General features: G+C 47.4%; 1 protein-coding gene across 1 annotated transcript in view; it reads left to right on the top strand.

The window, feature by feature from the left end:
• LOC119159627 (zinc finger MYND domain-containing protein 11) overlaps positions 1-23,482 on the top strand; it is a 91,794-nt gene that overhangs the window by 31,130 nt on the left and 37,182 nt on the right. The gene's annotated exons all lie outside the window — the stretch shown is intronic.

Raw genomic sequence — 23,482 nt, 5'->3', positions numbered from 1 at the left:
TCAGAGGAGCACACAGTAATGTCTAGTACTCTGCGGTAGTTATGCCCCCGTAGAAACGTTGGAGAACCATCATTTAGTATAGTGTAACCATAATCTTCGCATATTTTTACTATAGCAGATCCCCTTACACTACAACGCTCACTACCCCACAATTCATGGTGCGCGTTAAAATCACCACATATAATTATGGGATCATGGTCAGATCTACACACTGCAGCCAACTCTGCGTATGAAACGTTTGCTTGAGGGTGCACGTAAACACTAACTACAGTTACAGTAACGTTACCAAACTTCACTTTGCATCTAACAAATTCCGGCGCATCTGTTTTTGAAGTAGCCACAAGTGTCGACGGAATATCGCGTCTCACACACAACATCACTCTGCTTTTTGCAGCAGGACGGTCTGCTTGGTACACCACATAATTGGACAAGCGAAAGTTAGTGGATACTCTTGTTTCTGAAATACACAAAATCGGAAACCCGTGCTGAGCGACGAATTTCCGAAAATCTCCACTCTTATTCTGCAAACCGTTGCAGTTCCACTGGAATATTGCACTTCTTTTGTACCAGTTAGATAGTCCGGTAGCCATGATTACGACAAGAGAAGACGCTCAACATCTAGCAGCAATTTCACTTCTGGTAAAGAGCCTGCTTGTGGCAGGGATCGTAGAATTGCTTTGAGAGCCGCAAAGATTATTGGCAAAATGACTTGCTCGCTTCCGGCTGTCTCCGCCGAGATCGCATTTCTCGAAGAAGTTTTACTCAGCAAGCTGCTGTGACCCTTCCCTTTGGTAGTCAGTGGCTCTTTGGCTGTGTCTGGCCTGGTAGAAAGTTCCACTTGAGCATGTTCCTGGGCCCGGACTTCTTTTCCAACGCGATGTTTTGATGCTGAGCGCTTCAATACTTCCGAGTAAGAGTCGTGGCGCCACTGTTTTGCACTTCTTTGTGCCGCAGGAACATCTTCGACTATATCCGCATTGGGTGCTGGACCTTTTTGTATCTTATGGTACCCTTTTACGATTCTCTCTCTTTGTGCCGCTGATGCCAAACGGTTTCGAGAGCAGCCTGAGAACGACGCCGGATGTGGTCCAGCACAGTTGGCACACTTTGGTTGACACTTCGAGGTGCATTCTTTGTAATCATGTGCGCCCGCACATACCTTGCATCTCTTGGTTCCCCTGCAAGTCTTAGCCTTATGCCCATATCTCTGGCAGTTGTAACACCTTACCGCCGGCTCAATGTATTCTTCGACAGTGTGAACCGTAAAGCCGAGAGCAACTCTATTTGGCAATGGCATGTCATGTCTAAACTGGAGTATTACATTACGTATGGGCTGCATTGTGGCACTTCCATCTTCATTTCTTACCCATCTCTTTTCTCGTGTGACTGAGATTACTCCAGCATCTTTAAGATATTCCAGTAGGTCATACTCACTGTATTCGAGTGGAACATCCCTTATCTTTGCTGGGGTCTTCATGTAAGACTGAGGTATCATCACTTGTACAGGCAATCCAGCCAGACTCTTGATCAGCAGTAACTTGTTTGCCGAGTACAAAGACCGTACTCCAACACAAAAACTTCCGTCTCTGTTGATTCTTGATGATGTCACTTTCTCATTGATAGCAGAGATTATCTCAGACGCTATGCAATTGGGATTCACCTTCCAGAAGGAGTCCTCGGCAGCGATTGGTCTGAATACCACCGGTATCCCCGTAGCTCTGTTCTTGTGATGGGTGACCACCGTGTAAGCTCCCTCGTCTTCCTTGGGTGCTTCTGTATCCATCTGTGTCATGTCATTAAGGGAGTACGTCGATGTAGCGTCATCGTTGTCAACCTCTTCCTCCTCTGTACGCCTCTTCTTGCACTGCGAGGCCTCGCTGCTCTCTGTAGGGGACGTCGATATTGTTGCTGAGCCTGCAGCAACTTGAAGTCGAGCGGGATGAATAAGTGGTGCTCCTCTTGGCGCTAGCGGCATCTCGTTGTCCCCCATACCCGGGCTTTGCCAGGTATGAGGCACGGGCCCGCTAAGGGGCGATTCTGATCGCGATGCGTAGTGAAACTCCGACTCACCGATGTTTAGCTGCCACTCTGGAGACAGTCCACCCACCGTACACACTGTAAAAAGATCCTGAACTCAATATAATAACTGAATTAAGAGAGCGAAATGAAGCTACGGGCTTGTTGTTGTTGTTGTTGTTGTTGTCCCTTCGCACTGGCACATACCCACTATGGGGGATTGGCCATGAAATCTAGAAGTATCCTATATGAGATATATTAAAAGGTTTATCCTTAATGAAAAAACTAATGATGTAATAGAAAATAATAATTAACTAAAAAGGAATATTAAACTAAACAAATAATTGAAGATTGAATCAAGAAGAGAAAAGGTGAGGTAATACTACAGTGGAAGACAGAAATTTTGAGTAGACCAGACAATCGATCTTATCTCACCCGGTCACAATCAAATGAATATGCAAATTTCATTCAAAATTAGACAAGTGTCTTCAGAAATATATTTAAGCAGGCATTATTATGACATGCGCTTTGATTCTCGAATGAAATTGCATACAGCATCGAATACGCTCCTGTGGCAATGTCCCAAGCTAAAGGCACCGAAACTTAGAACATTATCTGCAGTTAAATTTAAACCTACTGCTTGAAACGGAACAATTAAAAGTCTTTTCCTAATTAATGAATAGTTTTTACATGTTATAAAGTAATGCTCTATTGTTTCCGTTTCTTCACAGAATGGACACAGGGGGGATATCGCCAGACCAGCTCTGTGCAAGTAAAAGTTTAATGGAGGGACACGACATCGAAATTTGGTTAAAATAACTTCTAACTTTTTAGATTGACTCCACTGAGGTTTCCAGGGGTATGTTAGGTGCTGATAGTCCGTATATTTAGTAATATTTTCCATAATATCCGTATAAATAGCCCATTTTCTATATCTGATCGACACTATGTGTTCCGATTCTGGTAGTACCGAGATCACAGGGCCATCAAGTGTGGCTCGAGATAGTGAATCGGCTATTTCATTCAACCGTATGCCACAGTGTCCCGGGACCCAGACTAACTTCAGGAACTTCACATGAGGTGGAACTAATGTTTGTAATGTCGCTAGAGCTCTTGATTGTTCTGAAGCTGTGAGAGTAGTACACAGCGAAAGAGAATCAGTAATTATCATTGCACTCTCTTCGTTTGAAGGAAGTTTTCGTAGCGCTAAAATAATAGCCAGGAGCTCAGCTTCGAAAACCGGAGTGAAGTCTGGTAGTCTTACCGAGAATGACCAACCGAGGTAATCTGAGACGATTCCTACTGCTGCCTTTTCTTTATTCACAGAAGCGTCTGTGGCTATTATGTTCTTTATTTCCGCATGAGCTATGTAGTCTTCTAACCTGTCATTTAAGTAACTCGAAGATTGAAACTTAGATAGTGGGGGAAAAATTTCATCACATTCTATCGTAATATTGTGATTTAATGCTTTGGTTCCAATTACCGATCTGATATCCACCTTTATGCTTTCAAGTTTCTTTTGTACAAAAATAATCTGGGGAGTACGAAAGCGTGGCCAGTGAGCGAGGAAGAAGGCGTCGGGGTTCTTCCATTCACTTCTTCTTCCTCCGCGTCCACCCGAGGGGCGTCCACCGTATATTATTTTTCTCTTCTTCTCTTTTTTCTTCTTTTTCTTTCCTTTTTCTTTTTTCTTTTTTCTTTTTTTCCTTTTTTCTTTTCAGTCTTTTTTTCCTCTTTCCTTGCCCTCTGATTTGAGATTGTATAAAGCTGAGCACCAACAAACTGTATCTTTAATCCTGATGAAGGCCAGACTCTAGGCCGAAACGTCGAAATAAACCACGTTGTGACCGCTCACGGAGAGTCTAGTTGACTATGTATATATATGCATATACATACATATATATATATATATATATATATATATATATATATATATATATATATATATATATATATATATATATATATATATATATATATATATATATATATATATATATATATATATATATATATATATATATATATATATAACTCATCCCCTGATGAAGGGAGGACCCCTCCCGAAACTGTTGGGAAATAAATATATTTATCCTTGTTGACAACGCTTCCGTTGTGCATATCCCATACCTTCACGAAGACTAACTGGCCCATTGAATTATTACTCCCACTATATATATATATATATATATATATATATATATATATATATATATATATATATATATATATATATATATATATATATATATCTGGGCTTTCATCATTAAACAAATGGGGTGAGTCTGGGAGGTAGCATTGCTATGACAGACGTATACAAGTTCCAGTTCGCGCTGTACTGATATACAGACGATTTCGCCGTGCACAGTTGTTTTGCATTGTTTGTCTACCGCCGCTGTACGGACGTCAACTGTTAATGAGAAAGGGCGCTCGCTTTACTCAATGCGTCACTGCACTGCCACGCTCCTCCCTTTTGCTCCCGCCTTCGTACGTGCGACTTCATTGCTTTGAGGATTTGGCGCTGCTTTGCACGCTGACTCTGAGTGTATGAGAGGACTGCGTTTCTGGGGTCCTGTATACGCGCCGTTTTCGCACTTTCATGTCGCGTTGCTGTTTTTGGATATGGGAGCTTTTTGTCCCTGACGTAATGTTTGTACGTAAGTACTGCACATATACTACATTTATGCGCTTACACATTCATACTTTTTGGAATCTTACGGAATATCGGATACCGGTGCGTATAAGTGTTCCAATGGATGGATGCACGGATCAGGCTGTACCTTTTACGGCCTAAAGTATGTATCTTTTTAATAAGTTGGTGACCCACGCCACCAAGCCCTAACTACCAGTATGTATTATACATAGCGAAGTCATAACTCTATGTAGTGAAGGTCTAAACTTCGCTACTGTCTTCATTTTAGCCAGCACGTGGATGACTTCCACGTGTTTATTTCTACCCGCGTATGAAGTCTTTATTGCCTTCTCTGTCCCCGAGCCCCAATGCTTTGAAAAATGTAGCCTGATTTCCTTGGACTGTGTGGAGAAGCCATTTAAAGAAAAGTATCAGGTGTTCATGCACTTTCCTCCTCTCCATACGCATCGTATTACGGGTAGTGTATCCCTTAGTACTGAGCTCAGTATGTTTTATTCCTGGCTCGAAACGGCGGAGATCTATACCCCCAAAATTATTGTGGATATTTCAATGGCCTTGTGGAAGGTTCTGTAGGTGTCCAGCGCTATAGGTTCGCAAGCATGCGTCCTTACCCTTCCGAACCCCTTTAAATTAGCGTAGCTTATTTCTGAACTGATGCTTCTTTTAGGATTTACCTCCTGCCGTTGTTTAAATGGCACCTTTCTTAATCACTGCGAGTTCGAAGGGTTTTGTTGTTTTTTTTTAGAATGAAAATGAAAACAAAATCGCCTCTACATTCACTCACTCACATGTACGTTATAACGATTGTTGCCAACCAGCGCCAATAACAGAAATACGCGGAACACTCAAGTTTCGAGATCTCACGTGTTCGCGCAAAATATCGTGACATTTCTACGGTCGCTCCGCCCCGTGACTCCGTTGGTGACGCGCGAGCAGCCATTCTGAATGTTTTGGCACCTGACGTCATCACAATGATTCATACCGGTTCGCGAAGTCGCTAGAGTGCATACTATAGCGTGACGCCGCGATAAGTGCATTCTCAGTGGGAGCGTTATGCGAAAATAGACCTTAATTTCCTGAACTACACACTTGCTCAGAGCTGTCTCTGAATTCAGGGGATTCGTATGGCAGGGTAAAGTGGGATTCGAAAATTGTCAGCGTAAAGGCGAGCGCATGCAGGGTTTTTCTTCCGAGAAGCGAGGGGGTGGGGGCGAAGGCTCGAAGTAGTAACCCCCTTCCCTATTTAAACAATGTATGGTGGCGGAGTATGCAACCCCCCCCTTCCTAAGTGAATAGAATTCCCACCCCTTTTGCCCCCTCGTACGCACGCCTATAAAAAAAAAGTTGGTTCTCGTATTAGCAAAAATATTACTCTGTCACAATGTCAAAATGAACTGCTACGACGAGACGCTTGGTATGCGAGGAAACCCCCAAGAAATAACAAATAAATTAGATCAAACCGCAGAGCCATAACGTGATAAATTTTTATGGTGTCTACTTGGAACTCTCTCTCTCTCTCTCCATATATATATATATATATATATATATATATATATATATATATATATATATATATATATATATATATATATATATATATATATATATATATATATATATTGGTAAAAATGATGCACACTGTCCTCTGAGCTGAGTAGACAGAGCTTTTACACAACATAGCAAGCTTCAGGAAATTTCGTTGCGCCACATTGTTTCCAGAAAACAAGTACATTTTGAAATCCGTCACGTCATCTAGCGGTGATTTGTGCGCGAAGTTGAGGGTGCGACCCTCAGTTTTTCCTCAGTTAATAAACCTGTGATGGTGGAATTAACGACGCCACAATTCTCGAGGGGTCCATTATTTTAAATATAAATCGATTCATTGTTTGAACTCCCTTCTACAGGTTTCCGAGTGCGGTTCTATACGACTCCGGAGAGTGCCCGTGCTTTTTGAAGGAGCTCAAAAGCGCACGCGATGCTCTCTCTGCCTTTCTGTTTCCTTACCGAGGTCTCAACAGTAACGATATGCGCACGCAGCTGCGAATCACGTGCGGGTCTCTTCTTTTTTTTTTTTTTGTCTTTTTCCCAAAGCTCTTCCACGTCCCTCTTTGGAACTATATTACCTGGTCCTGCCCTGTTGCTGACCGCCGACGCGGAGTCGGTTTCGTAATGGACCGGGAGCACCTATTACGTCGTCAAGGTCGAGTGCATGCGTAAAGCTTCTCCACGTTTGTGGACTGCGAAACCGGGCAGCGGTCCGGGGATCGCGCTGCGCATTGTGTTCTTCGCAGGGTGATTCTTAAGAGAGAAAGGAAGAGAAAAGTGAGCCCCGTAACTGTCTGCTTCAGTGAGCGACACCTCAACAGTAGCTCACAAGGGATGGGGGTCAGGAGGGATAAAAAGGGGTAGGAGTAAAGGTGTAGAAAAGAGGAAGAGACGACAAGAGCTCTCGCAAGTGGTGCCCCGTGCTCGGACTCCTGTGAGCGTGTTTCCATCTTTCCTATCTCTCCTATCCTCGCATTGTGTTCTTCGGCACCGCCAGTAGATCCGTGCTGTGAGTGTCGGCGTTATCTCTGGATTGAGGTGTGAGAGTGCGACCGCTGTCGCCGGTCGCGGAACTATCCGAAAGTGATCGTGCCAAGTGGCCAGTGGCCTTTAACGAGAGAAATGGAGAGCATTGATTGAGAGAAAGACTGGGAGATCAACCAGAATCGTAGCATCCGCTTCGCTACCCTGCACTAAGGGGAGGGTGAATGAAGAAAGATAGGAAGGAATGTGGAGGACAAAGTGGACGTGCGAAGAAAAAAAGCGGGGGTGCTATATCCTAGTCAGCAGGCCAATGTCATGCAAAAAGCTCAATGAGTCCTTGACTGATTTTCTGTGCAAAGACAGATCGTGTCGGCATTCGAGCGATGACTGTTGTAAGAAGAGTCTGTGGGTAAAGAAAATCTATAATGGGGAAGGGTGGCTGCAGCAATAAACATGAGCAGTATATATATCTTTAAACCTACGACACGGAAGACTGGTGCCGGTAATCCAGCCTGCGATCTCTTAATCAGTAGCGAAGCGCCGTAGAGACACTCACATTAGCACCGTCTAAGAAGCGTTTCGCCGGAAACAAAATGGTCGAAACCGTTTCATCATTTGATGAGTTCGGAGTCTTTCGAGACCGCGGCTGAGAACATCGTCTGCTCCTCAAACGAGGTCTCTGCGTTCTCGTTGGCATGTTTGCGATGCATGTGGTCCCCGCGTGGTTATATTTCTTGGCCGTGGCTCTGATTGGTGTCGTGCCGTGGCCAATACAACGATATACTAACCTGTACACAGCGGAGTACGTCACCCTGCTGATCTCGCAGTCGCGCGTTCGATTCCTGTCGAAATTTACCTCCGCGAGCTTTTGGCTCGTAAAATCCCAGCGGTTTACTTTTGCATCCTTTTACGCCCGGCTGCGTGTTTCTCAATCGCCGACGCCTTGTTCGACATGTGCGCTGAGCTTGCTGTTGCATATTTACAGTCGACAGGGGCATACGCGTTATTGAACCATTTCGAAGTATAACTCGCTTAACGTGACGGAAATACAGTGCTGCTCTCGTTTCTTTGTCTGTGGTCTATAGCACATTGTTTCGTTCGACCCCTCACACCCACCCCCAAGGAAGGTTATGCAATCGCCTTCCTTTTTCATATATGATATGTTTTGGTCTGCCAACACTACAGTAAACTATTCTCGTTCACAAATATAGCTAACAGTTAAAGAGGCCCGGAACACTTTCAACACGTCTTCAGCGTGTTCAGAAAACGCTGTCGTCGGTAGTCTAGGCTCCTGAAAACACGTGAGCCAAACGTCATTGCGCAGAGAGCGGCCCGGAATTTGCGATTCATTCTCGAAGTCGGCTAAAAACGGCTCCCTCTTCTCTCTATACAAAATGACGCCGCATAACCGGACCACCGCTCCATATACCCGAAATCGCGGCCGTTGTCTTGTTTGAGCATGGTCAGATGCGGACCGCCGAGGGAGACTGCCACGTGTCCGCTCGCGATCACACGCAAAGAAGTAAGCCACGCGTTCGAAAAAAAAAAGAAATTTGCTCAAGGTCATGATAGGCTTGATCTAAGTTGTTTCCCCTGTATAATATATATATATATATATATATATATATATATATATATATATATATATATATATATATATATATATATATATATATATATATATATATATATATATATATATATGTAAGAGGCCCTCGTAGAGCTACTTATATATATATATACGCTCACACTTATTTTCCCCGCGCACTCGAGACTTAGGTGGGAAAGGTACGGCGAACACACACACACACACACACACACACACACACACACACACACACACTGTGGGCGGGGGCCCGGGGGGCGAGCCCCTCTATAATAAATTAAAGCACCCCCCCCCCCACCCACCCTGATATTAAGGCCTGCATCTAACTTCGTACTTGACGAACTAAAAATTTTTGCGACGCCAGTTGGCGGTTTCGTTGTCGCCAATTGTTGGCCGGTTGTCGGTCCCTTTAATGAATCCATTCTGTGGTTACTTGGAAACGTAGTGCAAGGCCCCTCTACACAGGTGTCGTATATAATGCTTCCTGTTTCGTGCAACGGTGTTTAGTTGATAGCGGCTGCAGACTTCAGAATTGTTTTTTTTTTCGCTGCAGCAACCAGAGAGGCGAATTCGGTGCCTAGACGGAGTGGCGCCATTGCAGCTATGACGTCACAGCAGCAGATTAGCGCCATCTGGCGTAAGGCGAGGAATGGTTATATGCATCCTATAGACGCGGCACACGTCGCCTCTATTGTTTCCGCAGGCGTGTACGCGACTACACAGAGACGATCGAGGCCTTGGTTGACCTGCTGCCGTATCGCGCAGCGGCGTCAAGCACCGGATGCGGCATGCAGAGGTGTATATATGTTCGCTGCGCGGCGCGTGTGTATACGAGTGCACGTGCAGCGTAAACCATGCGGCCGACGTTACACACCTCAGCCCGAACATCATCCGGTGCTTCACGGGACGATCTTCATTGTATCTTGTTGGTGTCGCCGATTAGGAGGGGACACCGAGATAGAACGGTATACCTGACACCAAGCTGATATACCATCAACCTTGCTTGCTTGCAAGGAACGTTGCAACTAATTTCGAAAGCGAACGTATGACTTGAAGCTTCAGGCGAAAATCTTAGATGCCTCACCAAACGCGAATAATGGTGACGTGATCACGGCGCCATATAACGTCATAATGACGTCGCCGATCACCGAAATTCGTTCCTTCATTGTGACGTAACTCTGACGTCATCACACATAATTGCTTGACCAAATGTGAGTCGAGCTCGAAAGCAATGTAAAACAAGATGAGGGGCAGGATACCTACAGTGTGTCTCGGATCCTGGAGGCATTGCAAAACCACGTTAGAAATGTTCCTGGATGGCGGCGCGCGAGGGTCAATGCATCCAGAGCCATATATCTGAATACATCTAAAGCGGCTCTGAATGCGTCTAAAGCGGCTCTGAATGCATTTAAAGCGACTTTAAATGTACTTATAATGCACCGACATAGAAGAAAAAGATGAAGAGGCTTGAGCCTTCGAGTCGACTGAGGCAGTTACACAAGGGAAACTGAGAGTTCTTTTCTATTTTTAATTTCGTAGTCCATAAACGTAACAACACACCTTTCCCACACTTACTGCGGTAGCCATTGGTGAAACGTGAAATGACGACTGTAAAATGTGTGATATTGGGAGATGCATCTATAGTGAATATACGATGACCGCAACCACGTGTAGAATGAAAACAATTTTATTCAGGTCGTCCTCTCAGCTTTTTCTGCCACATTAAATGTCGTTTTATTAATATATCCTCGTACTATATACGAATGGACGGTGATCAACAGCCATCCATTTTGCGGCCACTGATCCACCAAGCCGCTACTGCAACCGATAAAAGCGGTCTCCGCGCACCAAGTGGGCGTTGTCCTCCGCGAGATACATGTCTTAAACGCTTGGTGTACGAATCGTCTGGATGCACGTGTCCTAACTAAGGCTATTTGATAGTGTTCCGTTACTCAATCGGACTGACCGCTGCTGCAGCGGACCCTCCCCCTTGGGCGTCCTGCGGCCTGTGCGCTAAGCGTTGACGCTCGCGAATCGGGAGAATTTGTGCGCTTCGAAGGCGGCCGGCGTATCGACTTATCGATTGCCGCGGTCGGGTCGGCCGTCCGTTCTCCTTTTCCTGCGTGTATATATATACCGTATACGTATAATATCGAAAGCCATCGAGCTGGCTCCCCACCCCGCCTGGCGCGTTCATATTCCCCACTTGCATATGGTACATACACCTGTCCGCTGCCTTTTCACCTTTCTTCCACCGGACTCCTTTCCTTCTTCTTTCCTTTCAAATATCGCTCGTTGCTAAGTGAAAAAAAAAAAAGAAAAAGCCGCCGCGACGTGTCTTTTTCATTTTACCTTTGCTACCGTGTATAGAAATAAAGAAAGGAAGGAAACCGGGGTATTGCGTCGATGAACGCTCGCTCTTTGGTTCCATCTTGCGGCGTGTTGCACAGTTTCGTTAATGCGAGTTGCCTTGTTTCAATAACGTGAAAAGTGTGCGCGCAATCTGGTTTCGATGTGTGTGTGTGTATTGGAGGCAGATGTCCAGTGCCCGTATATTTGCGTGCGTCGAATGACGTCGGCGCAGTGGGTGTGAGTGTCATCTGTAGCCACGCCGCAGGCATACGTTCCCGTGAACAGCGCGATGTGTGTACCGCCAAGTTGTGAAGCGTACAGTACAGGCCGCTTGCTACGTTCTCTCACAGGAGCGTGGATGATGGATAGACAGCTCGGATACCACGACGTGGAAGTATTGTATGGCGCGTGGATGCGGAAAACGCGTTGGGCTGTCCACCACGAAGTCTCGGACGTCTCTTTGCCGAGATGGTCTATTTGCTGTAGCTGTTGAACGCTTCAACTGTGGTGTAGGCAGTTATTTCTTTTTCCCCTTAAACAACCGCTCCGCGTTGTTTGTATTTTCCTGCAAAATTTAAGTGTTACGCACGCGCGACTCCTCACCGGTGCATGCTTCAGTAGCCGCACCCCCCCCCCCCCCCCCCACCTTTGACGGCTTCGAACGAAGTTGTTTCCTTTTCTAGTCCTTCCACGAGTTGACCGATGAGCGGGAACGCGTTTCGCGAGGGAGAAGCCAGTTGCGTTGTACGTACACGTTGCAACTTGTCAGACGTCTTAACCCCAAAATGGTCCGAAGGTTCTCCCACGTCTCCGATCCCCTTCTTTTCCGCGCCCCCCGCCGATCTCTGTAGCGTTTATTCGCGTCACCCAACGGCTTTGTGTTTCCTGCTCAGAAAGTCGTAAAACGTTTTTTTTTTCTTTCTCGTGGTTCTCGTTAGGAGAACAACGGCAGAGGGCGTTCTTTTCTACTTTTGCTATCTCTATAGATAGTTTCTAACGCGGTTACATTTCAAAGCGATGCGCCGCTGTGTCTGGTTGCGCGGCGGCTGCTGCAATCATCGACTTGTTAGCCCTCGGGGACGGCTTCTAGCCGTCGTGACTGCGGTTCTGAGGACTCCCCGTGCGGGAGGCCCCGTAGGGAAAGAAAAAGGAAGCGCTTATCTCTGCATCCGCGGGCTCCTTTCAACGTTTCCCGACCTTGTCGGCGTACGTCATAAAAGCTGAGCTGTGTCGGAGTGGCAAGGCCGGCCGGTGCTGGCTGCATACTGTCCGCACTCTCTCTCTCTCTCCCGCTGTGGAGGCCGCCTCTTCTTCCTCATTTTTCTAGTTTAGCTTACGCGCACCCATTTTCCCAGCAAAAGTGAAACCGGCGGCAGCTTCTGTTCCTCGCGTGGACGTCGAATCATCGACGCCGCTTCGTTGCTGTTGGCAGTCAGTCCTTCGTCTCCTGGTATCCTGTCTGTCTTTTTTGTATACTCTCCCCCCTTTCCACCCCTGTCTCCCATCCACCTTGCATCCATTCGTCCCTCCATTCTATCTCTGTGGCTGCTTCTCGACGCTTTCTTTTTTTGTCATTTTATCTTTTGCCACCGTGGCCTTTCCATTCGCTTCCGCCCTGTATGGTCAATTTGTGTTCCCTCTTTGTGTTTGCTGGAGATTGTGAGGGGTGCCGGCGTTCCTCGGTGGACATCGGTATAGGCCACCATAAACGGAGTCGGCGGGCCAAAACCCACGTGACCGCAGTGACGGAAGCGGCGTGACCGATTCGACGACGACTTGAGCAGTGTTTTCTCGCCGTCGGGATTGTACCTACACAGCTCGGAAGAGAAGGACTGCGTGTTGTGAGCTGGCATGCCTCCCGCTTTTCCCCGGGCGGTTGCTGGACCGTGCTGTTGGAATGTAACGTGACGCGTGCAAGACCGTGGCAAGGCCTAGCGTACTACACGGAGCCGTACTACACCACGGCATCACCATGGTCCTGTCGGGCGTGTTTTCCTTGAGGGGGCTCTTCGGTGAGTGAGTTGAAATCTGACGCGTGATTATACTGTCGCGGTGAGATGGCGCCACTGATAAAGTGCTCGTTTAATCCGTGGCCTGTGCTGTTTAGCGCGTCGATTGCGCTGGCCACAACGTGATGCACAAAAGCCCGCGATTCGTGGCGTAAGCGTGTGTTTTCTTTCTTTTTTTTTCTTGACGTCTCATTGGCAGCTCAGATGGATCTGTCAAATGTTGAAACATGAGTTTTCTGTTTGTACTTCGGTGAATTGGCGTATGAAGTAGGACGCCAGTCTCTTCAATCACTGCGTCTATTCATTTCCCGTGTTTGGCAAAGTCACACGCAGTCAACGGAGATAAGTTAGTACAGTCATATCAGCAGTAATTGTTTCCTTTGTTGCTGTTTCTCACGCTTCGTTGCTGTCCAGCCAGCAGTGCTTGGCGTAAATTAGTGGCGCTTCAGCCTATCGGCTTTTCCGCTGAGTCATCTTCGTTATTAGTGGTATGTGCAAATGACTTTGGCGGCGCACTATCATACTTTCGTCTCGTCACGTCCTTTCTTTTTAAATGCGAAGGATTTCTTAGCGAACTTCGGCGACTTTGAACGTATCTATCTATCTATCTATCTATCTATCTATCTATCTATCTATCTATCTATCTATCTATCTATCTATCTATCTATCTATCTATCTATCTATCTATCTATCTATCTATCTATCTAATCTAGCAGCCTGCGACTTTTAGCTCTCGTGGCCGTTTCGATAATGGTATCGATACCAAACTTTGTATGGCATAACATGACTGTATGAAGAACATATTTGACTAGTCATAAAAATGATGACATGTATGTCATGAATGTCATGATTTACATTTCATGGTACTGCAGCTCTTGCGGTGGTTTCGTTCACATGACATGTTGCGAAACTGGTATGGTATGGCATGATTGCATGGCGAATACAAGCGACAGACCCTAGCATGAAAATCATGACATGCGTGTCGTGCACCAACATGACTACATGCCACGCTCACGATCCGCTCACGGCCGTTTCGCTATCATCACATATACCAAATTTGGTATTACAGTACGTGAATGGATTACGATGGTATGTGACTGGTGCAAACATGATAATCATGAGATGCGTGTCATGTAACATGACTACATGCCACGCTCATGATGCGCTGGTGGCCGTTTCGCTAGCTTCACTCAAGCCAAATGTGGTATTGCGGGAGGTGAACGGATAACGAAGGCATGATACTGGTGCAAACATGATAAAGATGAGATGCGTCTTATGGAACAACATGACTACATGCTACACTCATGATGCGCTCGTGGCCGTTTCGCTTGCTTCACATGTACTAAACTCGGTATTACTCGATGCGAAAAAACGACATAGGTAAATGACACATCCAAACATGATAATCACGACATGCGTGTTATGTAACAACATGACTACATGCCATGCTGATAATGCGCTCGCGGCCGTTTCGCTAGTTCCACATATGCCAAATTTGGTATTACGCGACGCCAGAGGATGACGAAGGTATGTGGCTGGTGCAAACATGATAATCATGAGATGCGTGTCATGTGAGAACATGACTACAAGCCACAGTCAAGGCGCCAATACATTTTGACGTGACGCGGTGTGCGCCAGCGTTCATTTCGTCGCGTCACGCCGGCGTTGCCAAGCCAGGCGCCGGTCCTGCCATATACTCACGGGCGCGCGCCGCGCTGGGTTGCTTTGACGCATGCGCGTTTCTGCGCGTCCGGCGTCCCTCCGTCACGAAAAAAAGGGAGACGCAGTGTTGTATGGGTAACGCATCGGTGTAGGTGGAGGAAAAAAACCTTTATTGATGCTGGCTGTGCCAGATAGCCCTTATCGCCACCGGGATGGTTGACATCCCTAGTCCGGGACGTCATTAGTCGAGGCCGCCACCCGAGTCCGCTGCACTATATAGAGTTCGCTGTTCCTCTAGTGTGGAGCTATTGACTAGGGTCGTCTCCCAGTCCTCTTTGTTGGGGTTGGGAAAGGAGGTTAATTTTGGGTTCATTTGGCAGGCCCACTGATTTTCTGAGAAACTGATTCTCTTGTACTTATTACCTATGGTGATGATGAAGAATACGAATCCTGAAAGTCCTTAAGAGTGTTGTTTCACTCTAGTGTCCCTTAAATAATCATATCGTGGTTTCGGTAAATTGAGCCACAGCTGTCCTCCAACCGTTTCGCGTTGCCTCGCGGTCGACGGAGCGGCGCGTTTCCGCGCTGGCGGCATTCCCGCCCTCTGCATCCCCCCCCCCCTTCCCCCGGTAACAGCGGCGGGCCGAAAGCGCGCGGTCCCCTCGGCGTTGCTTCGGCGCGGAGGCGGTCGCGCTTCGTACGTCTGTTGCTTCTGCTGCCGACGACAGACCCGATGACGACGACGCTGTGAGGGCGCCGCCCTAGCCCGCTGGAGGGCCCTGGCGGCGAGCAGCGAAAAGCGTGGCAGCTACCGTGGCATAGCCCGTGGCGTTTGCCCGGCTTTTTTATAAGCTCGTCGCTTCGCCAGCCCCCTCCGCTCGCTGCCAGCGGCGCGGGGGGGCGTGACGGAGTTGGCCTTGCGTGCGTAGCGGCGCGGTGGTCGCGCGCCCTTCTTCCATACGCTTTCGCGTCGGGTCAGTGCTAACTCACTCTCCCTCTTATCTACCCCCTTGTCGTACTGTGTGTATACTACTCTGCGGGACGCTTCCTCGTGGCTCTTTATTATTTTTTTTTGTAGAAGTGTGGGTAATTAAAACTAGTCGCTCCATGTTATCCAGATATTATGAAATCGGGGCCAACCTCTTGGCGAAGCTTGTTGCTGTGTTGGATTTAATTTGGATTAGGCTTTGTCTTCATTTGCGAGAATGCTCCGACGCCTATTGTTGGCATAGCTGGTGTAAGTGTAGTAATCGTAATGGTTAATTATTAACTAGAAATGAACTGAGAACACTGAAATGCGAGACGTTTCTCCAGGTTGCTGTAACGTACTTGATGTTCTGAACCATTGCAACGGACGCCCTCTGTACAGTCGGAACGCTTCCCCGGCGAAGAAAAAGTATAAAAAAGTTACGAAGAAAGTATTTAGTTGCAGCCGACGGACCATTTCTTACTTCACTAAAGAACTCGGTAACGGCGCTGTTACGACTGTCATTGGTGATGCATCTCTTCTGTTGGTTGTGGAGTACCTCGTGACCGGACCACCTTAAAGATACGCTGAAGTAAAACAACGAATTGATTTAAATTGATGATTAGCGCTCCGAGAATTCTAATGTTGGCATTTTCACCATCGTAGGTTTATTTAAAAAGAAGAAAATTAGTTTCATTTTTTTAAATTTCGCGCCAAAATATCTGCGTTTGGTGTCGCGGATTTCGTAGTGTACTATGTGCAATTGGGGACATTTGCTCGCAAAACTCCCACAAAACTTGTAAGTTATAAGTCTGTGACACTCCAAGCAGGCTGTGTATATGATTTTTACAGATTAGGGAACAACATAAGACACATTATATGCTGTTAAAACCTATGGCATCACTCCGTTCGGTGTGGAATAATAGTGTCAAGGTGGCGGTGCCACCTGCATTTTCTTTTTTGTGTGTTTTTTCGCTTGTCAAGCGTCCTGTCGCGTCGAGCGTGGTGATTCGGGAACTGCAGAAGAGTGATTTGCTAATGTGAAAACAATCGATTTTTCTCATTAAGTGTCTGTTCAATCCGTCCTGCAGCCGGGTTCCCCGCGACCGCACCACACAAGCCGTGTTTGCATGCATGTGTCGGTAACGCATCGCGTATCCTAGAGCATCACAAGTAATGCAATGCGACGCCGTTTGCATGTAGCGCATTTTTTTTTCCCTCTAATCCTCTTTTTTTTTAATTTCTGTCATTCGAATTTCTGGCTGCGTGAACGAAGCAACCGCCGTCAGTTTTCTCACTCCACGCGTGATTTAGACAAGTAGCATGCCGTGGAAAGCTTTAGCGCCATTCGTCGGTGATCTAGCAATTCTTCCTTCCTTCATTTGTTGAATCCCGTGAGGCCTGACCGCACGTACCAGTTAGAGCGCGTGTTTTTTTGACGTGGCGTCGAACTCTCTCCCATATGGAGAGAGAGAGAGAGAGAGAGAGAGCGCGGCTTCGCGCAGCGAAAGGGGCTTTACGCGCAGCTACGTGCCCCCTCTCTCTTAGGGAGAGGAGGAGGAGGAGGAAAAACCTTTGTTGATGCTGGCTGTGCCAGATAGCCCTTATCCCACCGGGCTGGTTGCCATCCCTAGTCCGGGACGTCATTAGTTGAGGCCGCCACCTGAGCCCGCTGGACTAGAGATCGCTGTTCCTCTAGTGTGGAGCTATTGAGTAGGGTCGTCTCCCAGTCCTCTTTGGTGGGGTTGGGAAAGGGGGTTAATTTTGGGTTCATTTGGCAGGCCCAGACCATATGGTAAGTGTTGGCCACTTCCCCACAGTACCGGCACTGCCCAGTTGTTTTTGGGTCGTAATATTTGAGTATGGCTGGACAGAGCAGCGTATTTGTCTGTAGGCGCCGCAGGATGCGCTCCTCCGTTTTTGAGAGTCCCTTGGCTGGTGCGGGATGAGTGTAGGGAGAGGGCGTGGCGCCGCGTCAAAAAGCCTCGCGCCGACGCGCTGTGGGGTCGGGCCTTTAGTGATAGCTCGTGCCACTGCGATACTACGAGAAGACCATGTGATGTCACGCAATGGGCAGTTTTTTTTTTGTCCACTTGCCCACTGTGAAACCTAGAAGCAAGAAAACGAAAGTATGGTGCGCTCTGAGCTTTCTTCATTTAAAGGGACACTAAAGTCAAATGACTATTTACGTCAAAGTGAAAGCTCAGTGTATGACAATATCTAGAACGACAATATTATCAAAATCGGGACCCTACTTACCGGGAAATTAAAGCAAGTGCACAAGAACACATGCGCCGCAGTGGGACATTCTCATAATGATCCCCATCACATCAGACGGGCTGCCTACAATTAGTTACTAGTAATCGATCTAGCTGTACTAAACAGTGAATCTTCCGTGCATCAAGAAACGCAATGAAATGCTGCTTGTTGGTTTCTGTTTCACTCATAGAAAAAGAACCGCCGGACGTTACTATGGGGAATGGCGTGAGTGGTCAAAAAAACTCAATTTTCGCGTTGTTGCACTGGACAGGTGGTGCCATCTGGCGGGGCGCAGTTGAGCCAAAAAAAAAAACGTCTGCAATTTCGGAGTCAATACCGGGAAATTGATCAATGGCCGTTGTTGCTGCTGTGGCTCCCGCTGCTTTCGGTCTGCTGCTACTAGCGCTGTAAAGCCGGGCAACGTTGTTTACGGCAACAGTGACGCGAGTCGGTCCGGTCGGTCCGCTTCTTGACGCGGGTAATTTGAATTTGAAGTGCGCTAACCCGATCTGGACAATTAAAAACGCGATTTTATTTCAAAATAGGCCATTTCTTGGCACAAAAGTAACACTACGAGGTTATTGTACCGCTATTTCAGCAAAGTCGACTTAATAGTTGCCTTTAGTGCAGCTGTAATGGATAGCAATCATATAGACACTCGACGTGCATTTTTCCCGTCGCCGTCATGTTCAGTATAACCTCCAAATTGGTAACATCGCCCTGCTCGTTTTTTTTTTAATTTTATGCGCGAGCGAAAGCCTGCCGAGTCTGCAGACGGGCCCGGCTCAGCAGAGAGAAAACGCTTCGTGTGCTGGCTGGCAACACTGGTCGAAAAAACAAAGGTGGTTGTGCTTCACGGGGTCAACGCGGCACTTTCGCTTGGCGCTGTACTGGAGTTTCTTGATTGTGTTTTCAGATCGCGCTGTTTTTTTTTTTCGAAGGCGAAATGCTGCTGGCCGCGGACCGCTTCATTCTCACCAGCATTAAGGATTATTTCACTGGCGAAACAGTGGGAATAGTTGCGATGTGCGCGAAAACATCGAGGCTCCTCGGCGAACCGCTTCAAAGTTACTTCAAGTTGAAGAACCCGTCTAGCGAGCCCGACGTTGCAGAAGGCACATGGGTAGCGGGCCTCTCCGAAAGCTGCTAGCACAGTTGCGCTGCGTTGCTATACGCTGCTGCAGGCAAGGCCTTAAGGGCCTTTCCACGCGCTTCCCGCACAGCCGCAACGCACGTGCCGGGACCCCTGCCGCACGCGAGCGGTGGACAAATGAGCTAATTGCGACGCTCTTTCACCCTCCGCAGCGTCACCAATTGGCTTATTTGTCCCCCGCTACGTGCGGTAGGGGTCCCGGCACGTGCGTTGCGGCTGTGCGGGAAGCGCGTGGAACGGCTTTAACAGTTTTGGAGGCAACTACGGTGCGACTCGTGCTTCGGATCGCATGTATCCCACTGAGTTCCCTTGTCCCGTCAAAAGCTGAACATACGCATGCTGTTCACTTGATTACAGAATGGTGCTATCTATGCCTGGGCCAGTGTATCTTCAGATAAGACAAACCGTAGTTTCATTTGTAATAGGTGTGCTTCCGAGCACTCGCTTGTTCCTGTAAGCAGTAGTTTATGTTCAAAGCAGATAAATGCACGGACTACGCAGGCTACGAATGCACAGGCATTGTGCAAATACGCACAAACATATACGCACGCGCTACTTTCGCGTGTGTGTGTGTATACAGACATGCGAAATCAAAAATATTTGGGTGGGGGTTGGATGATTACAGCAGCTTAATTTAAGAATGGGTAGCACTATGACTTGCGCAGAAAACAAGAGTGGGCAAGAAATAACCCTCACACGTAACGCAACAAATTACCAAGCGCGCTTGCTTATATAGACCCATTCCATGTTTGTAAACACACGCATACGCCGATGTCGACATTAGGGGTAAAATTATAGTGACGTCCGCATGTAACTTCCGCCATAACGATAGTTATAGCGCGAGAACAAAACGATGACACACGTCGTCGTTTTGTTCTCGCGCTATAACTATCGTCATGCCATACCAACTAGCCCAAGCTGCCGCACTTCTAAGTTCCGCCATAAGCGCTAAGGGCTGCGATGTGCGCCAACGAAACGACGTTGTGAGACGCCACAAGCGTTGTGAAAGCCATAAGCCTTGAGGGCTGCGATGTGCGCCAACAAACAAAACAAAGTTGTGAGACGCCACTCACATCCAACCACGACGCAGTTCGTCGGCATACCGTTTTTTTTTTCCTCGTTGCCTGACTGAGAACACCACATGCACCATTGAAAACTCAGCAGAAACTGTGGTAGGCAGAGCGTCTTTTGCCTACCAAGACAGCGCCACCGCATTTTCGTGACGTAAGTCCGGTGGAATTTGTCTATAAACGAAACCATAATCCGTGGTTAGAGAAGTTCGAATGCTGATAAGAATGCAAGCACGCTAAATAATGGTGTACTCACATTGGAGAATAAAGTCGCGAGCGAACCGATTATAACAGACTATCGCAGCGTCCGTCACCCCCCCCCCCCTCCTTTATTTTTTTTTTCCATTGCGTAAGTTTCTGATTTGCGCCGTTCTCCGTCGCGCGTCGTCTGCATCCTTCGGGAAGTGATAGAACGAGACGTTGCCATCTTTCCGCCGCAATGTCACGCATTGTGGCGCACAGCAATGGTCTTTGTACATCTCTCTGTTCTTTTTAGGGCTCGCGCGCACGGCATGGCGAAAATGAAGTAACCAAGCGGCCGCTTCTCAACGCGCGCAACGTAGTAACATATCTCCTTTCAAGGTGCACCCTGTTAGCGCCGCTTGCAGGCGCGGCCGCTAGGCGGCGAGTGCCGAGTTGGAGTCGCGACAGACAAAACGCCGCCACCAGAGCCCTTATCGCCGCGCTGGTAATAACCAGAAGTGCAAACAGAGCCGTATGCAAGTGTGCGTGCATAGACCCTTGTCTTTCGTTGGTGTTGAGGCATGGTTCCTTGAAAATCAAGGATCTGGCAAGCTTCTTTTATCAATCCAACCTCGCTTCAGGAAAGTAGGAAGCTCACAAAAGCGAACTGCAAGAAAAATGCAAAGGACGTTTTTTTTTCTTCATTTATTCCGCCGAGCTGCAACTCGCAATTAAAGTGCAAGCACATAAACATGCGTCCTGTAACGCCTAAATGCGTAAATTTACGCATACACATGTTGCCAAAGCGATGGAGCGCATACACAAGCAATGCATCTCACGATCGGTTGTATACGAAGCTCGCATTATCCGGCACGAATGGCCTCGGCGATTTTCGCCTTTGCCGTTGCATTCTGCACCCGTCTTTCGCTTCCTGTGCGTTTAACTGTTTCAATACGCACCCTATAGAATGTTCTGTTGAAGGTTGTCTTCCGTTTGCACGTACTGCGAATGGCAACGCATGCATGTCCTCGGTGTACAACGAAAAGCGAAACCGAGGCCTTTGAGGTAGTGGAGACCAACGGAAAAAAAAAAAAAACCCTCATTGGGGTCACGACGAATATTTTTCAATTTACTTGTATAACGTACGTGTTCGCACTTGCTGGTTAAAGCAGGAACTTAAATCTTCAAAGTCTACGGGTGCGATGCTGTGTTGAGTTTCAATATCAAAATTACCGCGCTTCTCTGTCAAGACTACTCAAAACGATAATTGGAGGAGACCTATATTATCGCAGTTTCTCATGCGACCGGCTATAGAGAACGCGAGTGATTCGCTTACTTAACACGTTCGGAACGGCCCGTATACCCACCGCTCTCACCATTCTGTTTCGCGGAAGCTACGGAAATTGTATAACTGAAGTTGTTTAGGGCCGTGGCGATTCACAACGCAACAGTAGCATCGACCGAGGTCTTTCTTCGTAGAGCGCGGAGCTGTTGCGTTTACTCTTGTTGTCGCCTTCGTTCTGGCAATTGAACCAGCAAACACGTCATGGCAGTTCGGTGACGTATCCGACTAGCGGAGAGAAATTCGCCCTTTTTTCTGAATGTTAAATGCGCAAACACACCGAATGTATTTAGCTCAATCTTTGTTTCACTCGCGTTATAGTTGCATCTGGTTGCGCAGCGAACTGTACTAGGGAGTCTGGCTTTGCACTACCCAAAACTGCGCTGACAGGTGGCGCGACGTGTTTGAAGAACTCCGGAGTCTGACGTCTTATATGCCGTGCTGTTTCTGCTTCTATCCTTGTGATTATCGTGCTTTCACCGCTTATTTCGGATTGAGGCGACCGAGCAGGAAAACCGCTTCGTTTCCTGGAGCGGCTGTTTTCGCTTAGGGCAGCGTTTTGTAGTTACGTGAGATCGGACCCAAAAAGAGTTAGGTATACTTGCGTTACTTCATATATTATTCCAGTTAGTTGATATCGCATTCGTTGCTTTCCTTTGCGCCAACTGAAAAAAAAATATTGCGATAGGAACTATGCGGACACTCTCGAGTGGATTTTGCCGCCGGCGTCGACATAACTCACCGTATATATATATATATATAATGAACACGCAAGAAAAAAAAAATCAGAATAAGACTCCGGCGTGAACCGAACGCGGGACTTTTGAAGTGTGAGGCGTTAGCTACTGAGCCATGAAGGAGCATCTTTTTTAACGTTCAAACGGCAAGCTATTTATATCTGCCGCTGGTGATGGGCACCTCGGGGGGGGGGGGGAGGGGAACTGTCGTGTTTTCAGCATTACCAGCAAGATTCTCATCTCCCACGCGTACTTTGCCCCGCGGAGGGGGAGCAGGGTGGACGCTAACGCGCGCTTATCTCCTGGTGGGGACAATCGCACGTCTTGGCTGGCCTTGGACTTTCATCGGAATGATTCTGTTGTAGTTACCGGGCGCACAAAGGTCACCGCAATCATTGCACAGTCTACGTTTGCGGAAAGGGCGCGCTTTTCAGACACAGCGAAGTAACAACTGAGACGCTTATTCGCGTTCGTCTGTACCTGTGAGAACGACAACGTTTCGTGCGTCATTTGTGCGTGACAAACGCGGGGCACGTTTCGATCTGCTTGCCCTTCTGCGCGTAACCTTCCAATTTGTTGCTATCGCGTTTGCCTTTGCGGCAAAGTTGTGACTTTTATTTATTGTATGTGAACAGCGACCGTATCTCAGTGATACTGTTCCGTTCTTTTGTTCGTTTTTTGCCGTTTCCGATTTTGAAAGCTCGAAATCTCGGTGTCATCAATCAGTATGCGAGACGCTATGCTATTTCTGCGGACTTGGGTCAGTGTGCTTTATTCCCTGTATTATATGATGCATTATGCAGCCGGTTTGCCGTTATACCCGCGCACATTCTCTTCAGGCTTGATTTGGGTGCACGTTAAAGAACTCCGGGTGGTCGAAATTTCCGGAGCCCTTCACGGCGGCGTCTCTCATAATGACACGGTCGTTTTGGGACGTTAAACGC

This window comes from Rhipicephalus microplus, chromosome 1 (genome assembly GCF_043290135.1).
Source record: "Rhipicephalus microplus isolate Deutch F79 chromosome 1, USDA_Rmic, whole genome shotgun sequence".
Lineage (NCBI taxonomy): Eukaryota > Metazoa > Arthropoda > Arachnida > Ixodida > Ixodidae > Rhipicephalus > Rhipicephalus microplus.
The sequence above is the reverse complement of the archived record's forward strand: the minus strand, read 5'-3'. Positions and strand labels throughout refer to the sequence as shown.